The following is a 13121-nucleotide window of genomic DNA, read 5'->3' as shown; positions in this document are numbered from 1 at the left end:
ATCTATGGCAGTCAAGGTTTTAAGTTGCAGAGGTCCAGGTTTTTGAAAGGTAAAAGGTATTTTGAGTTTCAGAAGGCTAAGATACTGAAGGCGTGGAACACAAAGTTCATACACACACAACAGATGTGGAAAGACAGCATGAGGGTGACAGCTAGTCTTTTCCTAACAGGCCTGGTGGGAGATGCTGTGTGAACCCTGAGAAAGAAGACACCTACTAAGAAGGGCTCCTGGTGACTAACTGGGCTCAAATTTTAAAAAATGAAGTCTAGCTGCCATTTTTACACAGGGGCCTCTCATGCAAATTGCACTTCAGGGAGAAGCCTGCACAACCTATTATACCCGCCTCTGCACTGAATGCATGCCTGCACTGTGTTTCTGTGCGCAGAGCCAGACCGTATAAAGGAGTTCCTGAAATCCTATTTCAGCCAATGGAACTGAGGCTTTCCCCATCCAAATGGAGCTGCACAGCTATATCCCCATTGATATCTTCACCAACTAATCACAGTGGCTATATTCTGATCAAGCAGGAAAGTGCCTTTTGGACCAGTCAGACTGCAAGGATTTAGAGTCCTTGTTTACATGAGGACAGACCAATCAGGGACTAGAGGCAGGGACTTCTTTCTATATAAGTCAGCTCCCTTCTGGCTCTGGGAGTGCACTCTCCCTTTTCATTGAAGACTCTGTTGCCTTGGCTGAGCCGAAACACAGAAGATGTTTCTCCAGTGCACAGTGGAGCAGACCAGCACAGACCAGAGCAGACCCATGGGAAGCACAGCAGAGCTGTTTAGCTAGAGAGGCTCTTGGCCCCAGGGCTGCGTCACAGCTGTGCTATATCATAATTGAGTTGTTTTGCACTGAATAAAGTTTCCTTCTTCACCCCAAATTGGGGATTCCTATTGGCATTGAATTGGTGCCAGTGACCATCACCATCGGTTGACACTGGTATGGTTCTAGGAGAAGGGATGTTCCATCCCAGCCTCCATCAAGGACTAGCAGCAACAACACCCAACACATCTAGTACATACTATGTGCCAAACGTTATTCTAAGTGCATTACATACTTTAATTCACTTACCTGTCAACAAACTATGAGATTTCATTTTGCAGATGAGAAAACTCAAGTGATGGGCCCAAAGTCACACAGTTAGTAAGTGGCAGAGCCAGTGTTTGCACTGAGATGGTTTGGCTCTAGAGTACTTGGTTGGCAGTGCTAAAGCCCAGGGTGAGGATGATAGAAAGCTCAGCTTGCTTTGCAGGGTTCCAGGAGCAGGAAAGACCTATGCCTTGCATCCTGGGTGAAGCCTGATTATGTGGCAAACCTCCTGGACACATTGGAGCAGCAAGAAAGCAGAGATGGCAGCTGGAACAGTCTAAGAAAGAAGGGATCTGACAGCTAACTCTCCTGTAGCCCAGACAAGAGGCCGTAAGATTTTTCATTGTCCCTGAGAGGGTTGTGGCCATGGCTGAGGGAGGCTTGGATGAGGAGTCACTGTTAGTAGCAGCAGCATGGAAAAGCCAGAGGCCATAGTAGACCCATAGGCAAGGGCAGAGGAACCACTGTGGAGATAGAGACCAATGTCCAAACACCGGCCAGTGGAGATGCCTCATACCCTTACGCCATGACACATGCACACCCTCAGAGCATTGCTGCCGTCTCAAGACAATAAAAGGGAAAGGGTGAAACCCTGAATGCATCTGATTGTATCCATGAAATTACTTAAGAATTACTAATTTTAATTAAATTAAGAAGATAAACTTTTTTTTTTCTACAGAGAAGATTGAGACCTTGAGCTAGAAGTTAAGTTGAATTATAGGAAAGGTAACGGTTGTATTTTGGTACCCCTGACTATTGGCTTGTAAAAACTGAATTTAGTATGTAATTCTATTACAATCATATAAATTCAACACAAGAAGCCACCTTGTGAACTTTCTGTCACGTCTTTACATAGAAAGTGCACAGTATTGGGCCAGGTTTGATGAGATGAGCTCTCAATCCCCTGCTTCACATTTCTAGTGCAGACACAACTCCTTGAAAAGCAATTTTCCCTCAATTGCATTTACTTTTCCATGGGTCGGAAGCAGTTAAGGGAAATGAAGGACATTTCGGTGCCAATGTTGTGTCGGTTACTGATACCAAGTTATTTCTGGATTAGGAGCACTGTGGTTCGTGATGTGGCAGTAAAAATACTTTACGCCCCGTCTATGGATGAGGCTAATGTGTCAGTTTATAGACCTTGTATTCCCTAGAGTGCCTTGTAAATCTGTGAGTTGTTCCCAAGTGCTCTATTTTGTATTCAGATCCCTGAGAGAGCTGGAAAATCAAATGAATAAACACACACACATGCAAACAAGTACCTGGTTAATTATGTGTCACAGAAACAAGACATGCTCCATTTCTTTTTTGTTTCTTCCATAAGTTTTTTTTTTTTTTTGGTTGAATTTTTTTCAGAGAAACAAAAGGGGGCTTCTATTTTCTGAATAGAGGTGAACAAAATACTTCAATAAGGATTTATTGGCTTTGAAAAGAAGACTAAATGGCCAAAGGGGTTCTGGGATGGGCTACTAAGCAAAAAACAACCAGATTCTTATCATTGCTGCAATCCTTAATATTTATTGAGAATCATCTATGCAAATGGCTCTGTTATGGGTTTAACACATAATTAATTATGTCTTTGTTTTCTTGCTAGTAAATAAACACGTTTGAAGTCTTTTCTGTCCAAATGCTCCCCATTGAACTTATTTGCATAGTCCTTTGCTAAATCAACCTGCTGCCTGGGAGTCAGGACTGGCTCCAAGTTGCTCTGTGATTCTATGTTTTAATTTCCTCCTCATTGCTAAAAAGGAGATATCTGAGGCAGACACGTGTTACAGAGACGTTAGGGCAATTGTGAGTTATTATTACCTGAAAAGGGTCTTAAGAATTTTAGGAGAAAAGAATACTAAATGTAGACCAGCACTCCTTTCACACTGCCCACTAGGAGAGATTTTACCACCTAACAGGAATATCCACTTAGGACAGGGAGTAGTGATTCACAGGTCTCCGAACATACCTCACATTTTCCACTGTCTCATCACCCTGACACACAGAGCAGCAAGACCCAGAAGGTGCAGGCCCTCAGCCTGTGACATAATCTCAATGTCCTAGAGTCTTGTCTCTGAGTTAGGAAAATGTAACTCACAGAATTGCCTTATGGAGTGAGTAACAAGGGCAATTGCAAAGCCCTTTGCAAATAAAAAGTGTTACATATAAGTGAAGCATAATACTCAAGCACAGGCATTCTGAACGCAGAGATAAGGATATTTGTCTGTTCAACCCTTTATTTGCAGGAAATGAGTGAGTATTTTAGCTGAACTAGAGCCGTTTACAGCTTTTAAGATGACAGCTGTGAGATACTTAAAAACATACGCTCTTCCACATTTCATCTGCTTGACACAGCCAGATTGAAGGTTTATAACGAGTTTCAAAGAATTTCCATGGTATTGCATATTTTGAAGCCTTTTTGATAAAGGACACAATTATTAAGTCTGTTTTGCCAAACCACCTCTATAATATACCTGCCATGGAAAATCCTACCAAGAGATCAGAGTGTCCAGGGGGTGACTAGAGGTTCCCTGATGTGTAAGGACTCCTTCAGTTGATAGCAGGGACCACTGTCTTCCCAGACCAACCATAGGCCCCAAAACAGCAGCACCAATCTGACATTGTTCGTTTGGTAGGCCATAGCTTGTTTCACTTTCTTTGTTGTGTTATACAAACAGTAATACTTCCTTCATGTTTTTCTTATGAGTTGGGGCTGCACATTGTCTGCATTCTGGAAAGCTAATCAGTGCTTGAGTGTTATGGTTGCCTAGTAAATCCTAAAGAGCACACCACCATTGATAAAGAGCAGGCACAGAGACGTGTTTCTTTTCTCTTGCATTTCCCAAATTTTCCTCAAGTAAAACCCTATGTCGTTGATGAAAATATTTTTATCCCTTAACTGAATTAGGAGTACGTCTGACATATCATCAGAGTTCTGGAAGAGTTGTTGTTGTTGTTATTATTATTGTTATTATTTTTGTCAGCACTAGATGGAAATTCCCTGGTGGCAGATTCTGGAGAGTCAGAGTCCTCCCTGGAAGGTCCAGGCCATTTCTGCCAGGGTTGACCTTGTTGGAGAGCTACAGCCCTGAGCCTAGGAGGGGAGTTACTAATCGTCATCGTGGCAACATTAAGCCAGCAGGAAATCAAGGGAATAAAATGGGAGTGAGGAGACAGAGGAGCCCGTAAACTGGGGTGAGAAAGCTGACATCAAGGTGTCATTAGGTGTGAGGATGGGGAAAAGGCCCTGGAGACCAGAAGCCGAGATTGGGAGGAGGCGTGGATGCAGAGTAGGAGTGGTCCCTTTGAAAAAATAGACACCAAACACATTAGAAGCATTGCCAGTGGTGGGAGAGGGAGATGGAACCAGGAATGGGAGAAAAGGATAAAAGTCAAAAGTGAAATAAAGAAGAAACCTTTCCTGGAGTCAAGGAAAACAATGTGCCATGAATTATGGAGTAAGATGAACTCAGTCCTCTGCTCTGAGGTTCAACAAAGAAGACAGACAAAACAGCCTTGAGAATGTGTGATTCTGGCCCCTGAGCCCTTTGCATATGCAGCTAGGAGTGTCGCACACCTATGGGGATTTAGCGTTCTGGGTTCCCTGATCCACGCGAGGAGCAAGCAAGCTCTCTTGGGCTGGTTCTTACATGTCACTTCTAAGAGAACGTGGCCCCCAAATAGTCATTTTCTTTTGTTTTATTAAATAGTCTGCACTTAATACCCAGCAAAACATCAGGACTTATTCTATTAGATGCAACTGTATAACTGAACCGAATGGATATGATTTAGACTAAATGATTAATTAGAGTAACATTTATTATTTTTGAGGTTTTAAATGGCGCTTTTTTGAAACTGCCTCAGATTGGGGAAGGAAGGTAAAAAACATTAATAAATATATAAAACCAGAAAGCACAACTCTGTTAAAAGGATTTCAAGTGGGAGACAAAGACCCATTAAATAACATTAACGTGAGTGTGCCCAAGAGTAATGGCTGAGTTGGAAGAGAAACATGGGGTTCCTTCCTGCCATTTCATTTGAGAGTCTGAATCCTTTTCCTTAGTATTTAGTGTCTTCTAAGACTCTTGCATCCATGCCCCCCTCTTTTTTTTCTTTCACCTTTTTCTGTTATCACCTGGAGTAGCTTTCCCTAGAACAGTTTGGGTCATGGCCAAAGATAAATAGGAATCAAAATAAGATGAGGTTTTATTTTTTTCCCCTAAGTTGACTTGTGTTTTTTTCTTCCCATTTAGAAAAAAATAGAAAGAAAAGGTAACAGTAAAAGTCATCGAAGTGGCACGTGGGCAATATTATCTTCTCTTACTGGAGTGCTGGTCTTTCCATTTTCAGTTTTTGTTCCACGAGAAGTAGATATTTTAATACCAAGTGATATTTCCTCCCACTCTCTGTCATACAACTGGAAAAAGGTATCCTTTTGCAAATAGTTTGATATCCAAGATTTCGTGAAAGGATATTGAATCCAACAGAGCCACAAATTTTAGGTATATATCCATGCTTTTCTAAATCTGTGAGAAGCTAAAAGCAGCAATATTTATGTTTTAATATCTAAAGAAACCAAACATTTAATTATAAAAATAGTGATTCATAAGAATTTTAGTTCTGGGAAGGTGGAATTAGATGTTTCAAGCTTGAGAAAACCACCAGAGCAACTAATTAGGTTCTGTGATGAGCTGGTGCCTAACACTTGTCTTTCTAAAGGCATGCTACATGGCAGGTTCAGATTACCTGCTATGAAGCTCACATTGGGTGCCAGAGTTGGATGAGATAAGTTAGTTTTTGTGCCTAATTTCTATAATCTTTGTTTCATTAGATAGAAAACTTAATCAACTTGTTTCTCTGTTCTGAATTTCTGATGAAGAGCCAAAGACATAGTTGAATTGATGTTTTTTAAAATCACATGCAAGAGAGGGTTTTGGAGCCACAAGTGAATCTCCAGTGGGAGCAGCAGGCTTCCTCCCTCCAGTTCCATGAGGGGAAGGGAGCTGGGAAGTGGGCTAGGGCTATAAGACACAGGTATCAGTTAATGAGAGGAGCATGTCATCAATGAAACCAAGATGTCCAAGGCTACATTTGTCATTAGGGAACAAGCTGTGGTAGCTGAAGCCCATCACCTGCCTGAATCTGGTGGCCTCTTAAGGTCAGTTGTGTTATTTCTGGGTGCTGCCCTTAGTAGGCTTTATACAATACATGTGTTCAGACTCGCTTGGTGGTCACTGCACCCTCCATTCAGACTCTCTCTATTCCAACTCCCATATGTTTCCACTGCTTCTATGGTCCAGGTGTTCCTGATTTCTTAGAAGCGCTGGGAGAATGACCCCCATTACTCTGCACCTTGTCCCCTGGGGAAGGAAGTAGCTATGTTGGTCTGGAGCTGCACCAAATCTCTGTTGAACTCTTCCACCAGTTTCTGGCTTTATCTCCTTCAGAGGATGGAGGGGAGGAGTGAGAGGAAGAGACAGAATAGACACATTACTCTTTGCTCCTTTCTCTTCTCTTTTTAATCCTTCTCCCCTTTCATCACTCCCACTCCAGTCTCTCCTGGGTGGAAAACATAAATGCTTGCATAATGCATATGAGTGGATGGAAACAGGTATTGCGGGGGTGGGGGGTGAGACAGTTTAAGAGAAGGGAGAGTGGAGGTTTGGCTGCACCCAGTGTTGGTGGCTCCACTGAGCCAGGTAAGAATACTGTTGAAATTATTCGGCACTTAGATGGAGAATCGCTGGATTCTGTCATTCTCCTCCCTCTTCTTCTCCTGACTTGATCTCCTGTGACCTGTGTGTTAAGATGGGCCTGCAGGTACCCATGGCTTTGTGAGGGAAACTGGAGAAAAGTCTCTGGCTGACAGATTGCTGCATCTCCTCACTAGACCTGAGAAAAGGTCAGTGTTTTCTCTGCTCAGGCCCCAGTCCTGAGTGAGGGGAAGAATTTCTGAGGTTCTGACAGTCCAGGGCAGCCCAGCAGGTAGATTCAGAACTTTGGCTTTTCAGAAAATCAGAGAGGACACCTACCTTTTGGGTCTTTGGTAGCACCTTCCCCAGAGGCTGGTGATTGCCACTGTGTTCTAAGTACCTTGATGAGATTTGGCAGGTACAAGTAATATTTCAGAGAGGATGTTGGAACTACTTAAATACATAAACTTCTCTGGCAACTAAGAAAGGCTCATTTGCAGAAAGTAAATAGGCTAATTATTCTTAGCCATTTACAGAAAGACTCCCAAGGGTAGATATCTACCTGACAGTACTTTGTTGGATTATTGCATTTACTTAATGGAAAAAAACCCCCAAAATTTCTTCTAAAACTGTCTTAGAATTTTAATTGTCCTTTTCTCAACAAGAGAAAAACTGTATGACTGGAATGAACAGCTATTGATATATCAACATTTACAGGGCTGTATAGTTGGCAAAGCACTTTCCAATATACCATCTTGTTTAATCTTTACACCAGCCCTGTTTGATGATGAGGAACAGGGCTACTAAGGGCTTTGCCCAGGGTCACACAGCTGGCAGGGAGCAGAGCCGGATCATCAGTTTTTAATATTTTGTGGTTCTTTGGTGCAACTTAAACTTAGAGTGAACTTGAACAAGGCGAATGTAAAGTTCCTTAGCTTTTCCCAGGCTCCTTAAGTCATCACATGTACAAACTGTGGTAGTTTTAACCCCATTCATAGGCATTTCCTTTTCTTTGGGAAACTCCCCAACATCTTTCCCTCTCATTTTTTTCTGTGAGAATTTTGAGATATTTTTATAATTTTGTTTTTGAGTTATTTGGCTCTGCATACTTATTTAATTTAAAAATTGACAGTAATGTCTTAGCAAGATTAGTGAATATACACACAGGTATTTCTACAAGTGAGAAAAATCTGTCCTAGAAGATAAATAGTTTTCAGATATAAGAATTTTTAGATATTTTACTTATTTATATATTTTAAAAATATATTTTATTGATTATGCTATTACAGCTGTCCCATTTTCCCCCCTTCTCTCCCCTCCGCCCTGCACACGTCTTCCCACCCACATTCCCCCGCTTTAGTTCATGTCCATGGGTCATACATATAAATTCTTTGGCTTCTACATTTCCTGTACTATTCTTACCCTCCCCCTGTCTATTTTCTACCTACCATTTATGCTACTTATTCTCTGTACCTTTTCCTCCTCTCTCCCCCTCCCACTCCCCTGTTGATAACCCTCCATGTGATCTTCATTTCTGTGGTTCTGTTCCTATTCTAGTTATTTGCTTAGTTTTTGGTTTTGCTTTTTAGGTTCAGTTGTTGATAGTTGTGAGTTTGTTGTCATTTTACTGTTCATAGGTTTTGACCTTCTTCTTTTTCTTAGATAAGTCCCTTTAACATTTCATATAATAATGGCTTGGTGATGATGAACTCCTTTAACTTGACCTTATCTGAGAAGCACTTGATCTTCCCTTCCATTCTAAGTGATAGCTTTGCTGGATACAGTAATCTTGGATGTAGGCCCTTGCCTTTCATGACTTGGAATACTTCTTGCCAGTCCCTTCTTGCCTGTAATGTCTCTTTGGAGAAATCAGCAGACAGTCTTATGGGAACTCCTTTGTAGGTAACTGTGTCCTTTTCTCTTGCTGCTTCTAAGATTCTCTCCTTCTGTTTCATCTTGGGTAATGTAATTATGATGCGCCTTGGTGTGTTCCTCCTTGGGTCCAGCTTCTTTGGGACTCTCTGAGCTTCCTGGACTTCCTGGAAGTCTATTTCCTTTGCCGGATTGGGGAAGTTCTCCTTCATTATTTGTTCAAATAAGTTTTCAATTTCTTGCTCTTACTCTTCTCTTTCTGGTACCCCCATAATTCAGATGTTGGAGTGTTTAAAGGTGTCCTGGAGATTCCTAAGCCTCTCCTCATTTTTCTGAATTCTTGTTTCTTCATTCTTTTCTGGTTGGATGTTTCTTTCTTCCTTCTGGTCCATACCATTGATTTAAGTCCCAGTTTCCTTCCCATCACTATTTGTTCCCTCTACATTTTCCTTTATTTCATTCAGTATAGCCTTCATTTTTTCATCTAATTTGTGACTAAATTCAACCATTTCTGTGAGCATCCTGATTACCAGTGTTTTGAACTGTGCATCTGATAGGATGGCTATCTCTTCACCACTTAGTTGTATTTTTTCTGGAGCTTTGATCTGTTCTTTCATTTGGGCCTTTTTTTTTTTGTCTCAGCACACCTGTTACATAAAGGGGCGGGGACTTAAGTGTTCACCAGGGTGGGGCAGCCCACATTGCTGCTCTGTGATGCTGTATGTGGTGCGGGGGGGTCCAAGAGGGAACAATGACGCTTGCTCTGCTCTCTGCCGGCTTTCAGTCACTTCCCCTGCTACCCACAAGCAAAGCGGGCCCTTCTGGTGCTTGGGAGTGGGAGAGGTTAAATGAGATGATGCCAAAGTGTTTAGCCTAGAGCCTGGCATAGGGTCATGGTCAAAATGTCAGCTGTTAATGTTATGATCGTAAGCTCAGGGCAGGAGCCCAAGCAGAGACCCATCACTTCTTTAGCCCAAACTGCCCTAATATCCATTTGCCCTCTTTGTATCTCCCAAATGCCAATATTGTACAACCCTTTAAAATCCTCCCTCACCATAGTTGATAAAAATTTTGCATCTTTCTCTCCCTTTTTTCCTGAGATTCTTTTTTTTTAAATTTTTATTTTTATTCAATTACAGTTGTATGCCTTTTCTCCCCATCCCTCCACCCCACCCCAGCTGAACCCACCTCCCTCCCCCACCTGGACCCTCCCCCTTGATTTTGTCCATGTGTCCTTATAGTAGTTCCTGTAATCCCCTCTTCCCACTGTCCCCACCCCACTCCCCCCTGGCTATTGTTAGATTGTTCTTAACTTCAATGTCTCTGGTTATATTTTGTTTGCATTTTTCTACCCACCCCCTCCATGGATGAACCTCCCTTTGAAAAATCACTGTATATTCTGCACTTTTCTTCCAGCCAAGAAAATGTCAAACATTGGTTTGCTTTCTATAGTTTCTATTAAAAAATATACACATCTATTTACATATGAATGATATATATGGTTTCTGTAATATATAAATATAATACTGACTAAAATTAAAAAACTCTACAGTTATTTTTATATTTTCTGATATCTCTATTTAGTTTGTCTGAAACATAGCCTATTTGCAGTCAGAGAAAAAGGGCAAAGGATACAACTCATTTCAGTTGGACATAGATTGGGAAAAAACCCAAGTTCTACAAGGAAATTTACTAATTGTGTATGCAAAAAAATCATATTTTAATGCATAGCTAATTTGGTTATAAGTCACTTGTTTGAATACTTTTGTCAAAAGTAATCTATTTCCTTTTAAGAGAAATATACCTGCTCTTGATCATTAAATTTCTATGAAGTATTTTTTCTTTTTTCCTCATATAATAGTTTTCTATTTCAATCCCCAACTTCTTCTATTTAAATGTGAAATTTGTGAATTAAATATGACAAATAGCATAAAATGCAAAATTATCTTTAATCCATTACTCTACAGTTCTATTCATTTGCATAATAGGTTTCAAGGTGGGAAAGTATTGACTTTAAGTCAATTAATTTAGAAGTAGTTCCTATTTCCAAGACAAAGCACTGGTTCTAAGCTGTTCTGTGGTTCATTACTTTTAAGCATGGGTGAGCCTCAGAGAAATTTTGTCAGAACTGAAAATCTGAAAATGGAGATGAAGGAAACATGCAGAGATCTGTAGTAGGTAAAGATTGATATACCACCCCACTTAGGAGAATAAGACAAGCAGAAGAGAGAGTTCTGGAGAGGAAGAAAGGGGGAAGTCATGGCTTCATGCAGGTGAATGGGTAGAAAATAAAGGAATGTTGGCACTAGGGGCCCAAACAGCATAATTAGATCTGAATCACACGAGACAATAAGATTTTTAATCCATGTCATTAGTTACAGGAAATGATCAAAGGTTAAAAATGGTTCATTGGTTCCCAGAAGCCCCTTGTGCTTAAAATTCACATTCACACTGATGTTAACATACATACCTCACAACACAGGTGTGCTTCTGAGCCTTTCCCAGATATATTCTAAACCACAGAAAGGTTATCTGCTCATGAGCTTATCTACAGATTTTACATTATTTGTATTGCATAATAAATGGTTTTCTGAAAAATGAGTTGTAAAATAAATTTTTATAAACAAAAAGATGATAAGGACTATCTTTTTGGTTTTATGATTTTTTTGGTGAGGCACAGTTTGGCTTTGTGAAGAAAAAGATCATTCATTTATCTATGTTTACATGTCTGTCATGTGCCAGCCATTGTTCTGGGCATTAGGTCGGCCACAGAAGACCTTTCTGAGGAGGTAATGTGTGAGCTGGATTGTTCGACTGTGCCAGACAGGGGAAGGAAGGACAGAACTCGCAGGTGGGAAAGGGGTCTAAGAACAAACCATTTTTGAATGAGTGGTCACAGTGTATCTCAAGATCACATGTGTATATGAACATCCTTCCAACTCTGGTGCACTTCAACACTGATCCACGCCCCTGGGGACTGGCAGTTCACCAGGGTGCCAGAGATGTGTGGACCTGTAAAACCATTTCTAAATTCTATTTCTCATACTGCCAGGGTTTGCTGCTCTGTATAGTCCCCGCTCCCCAAGTACCACAGATAACACTCAGGAAGGGACATATTAAGTTTCCTTTCACAGAAGCAAGCCTGGGGGATTCTTGCCCAATAATCAGAGGGAATGCTCAAAAAGGAAGAGAAGAAAAGACAGTTTTGGCCTCATGTTCACTATCACCTAAATGGATGCTACCTTTGCAGGGGATGGGCATGGACCCCCAAATAGGAGGATATGGGAGAGCTTTAATGACATCAGGTGGGCTATAAAAGTAGTTGGTAAAGTAATGTTTGAAGTAGTGATTTTCTTGTCCCCTCCCTCCCTCCAATTTTGTTTCTTTAAAATAGGTCATAGAGTCATTTCATTTTTAATATTTTTTCCACTTAGCAACTCATCGCATGTCAGATACTGCTTTAAGTACTTTGCTTTCATATATTAATTCATTTTATCTTCTTGGCATCCTTATTGCTAGCCACCCTTCACTGACAGTGAACCTGAGTCACAGAGAGGTTAGACAACTTGCCTTTGATCACACAGCTAGTGAGCATAGAGCTGGGTTTCAAACTCAGGCACATTTTGCCCTTATTCATTATATTGGCACAAAAATACATTCAAGCCCTGGCTGGTGTAGCTCAGTGGATTGAGCACAGGCTGCAAACCTCAAGGTTGCCAGTTTGATTCCCAGTCAGGGCATATGCCTGGGCACATGCCTGGGCACATGCCTGGGTTGTGGGCCAGGTCCCCAATAGGGGACATGTGAGAGGCAACCACATGTGGATGTTTCTCTCCCTCTCTTTCTCCCTCCCTTACCCTCTCTTTAAAAATAAATAAAGCCTTTTAAAAAAATACATTCAAACTTCCACATTTTCCACCTCCAAGGATTTTCATTCAATTTGAATATCGATACAAATAATTTCATAATAGTGACTGCCAGCAAAGATTACATTATAATTAGAAGGGAGATAAACAGGAAGTCAATCAGAAGATTTGACCTGACTTAATTCAATTTTCCAGACAAATTAAAAAAAAGGAAAATAACACAGGGAAATATTATATTGAACTCATCTCTTATTAGACAAACATGTTAACAAAGTGCGATTTTGTCATTGCAGGATATGAAGTTTTAATAGTTAAAGCCCCTGTGAAGTTCAGCATGCAGTGGTCATGGAACAGCAAACAAAACGTGGTAAGCTCAAGGACCCCATTCAACAGCGTGGCATTTATCCATTCCATGGGATGAATTTTATTTTATTGCACCATTATACTTTATTCATGCAATATTAGCAGGTACAATGGGCTGTAAAGAAAAATTAACTTTCAATAAAGATATCAGAAGTGGGATAAATTATGGAGAGTTAATACTCCTGCAGCTAGGATCCCTAAAATGTACCACAAAGTTCTAGTAGTAACATTTCTTTGAAATACATGA

Source organism: Desmodus rotundus, chromosome 6 (genome assembly GCF_022682495.2).
Source record: "Desmodus rotundus isolate HL8 chromosome 6, HLdesRot8A.1, whole genome shotgun sequence".
Lineage (NCBI taxonomy): Eukaryota > Metazoa > Chordata > Mammalia > Chiroptera > Phyllostomidae > Desmodus > Desmodus rotundus.
The sequence above is the reverse complement of the archived record's forward strand: the minus strand, read 5'-3'. Positions refer to the sequence as shown.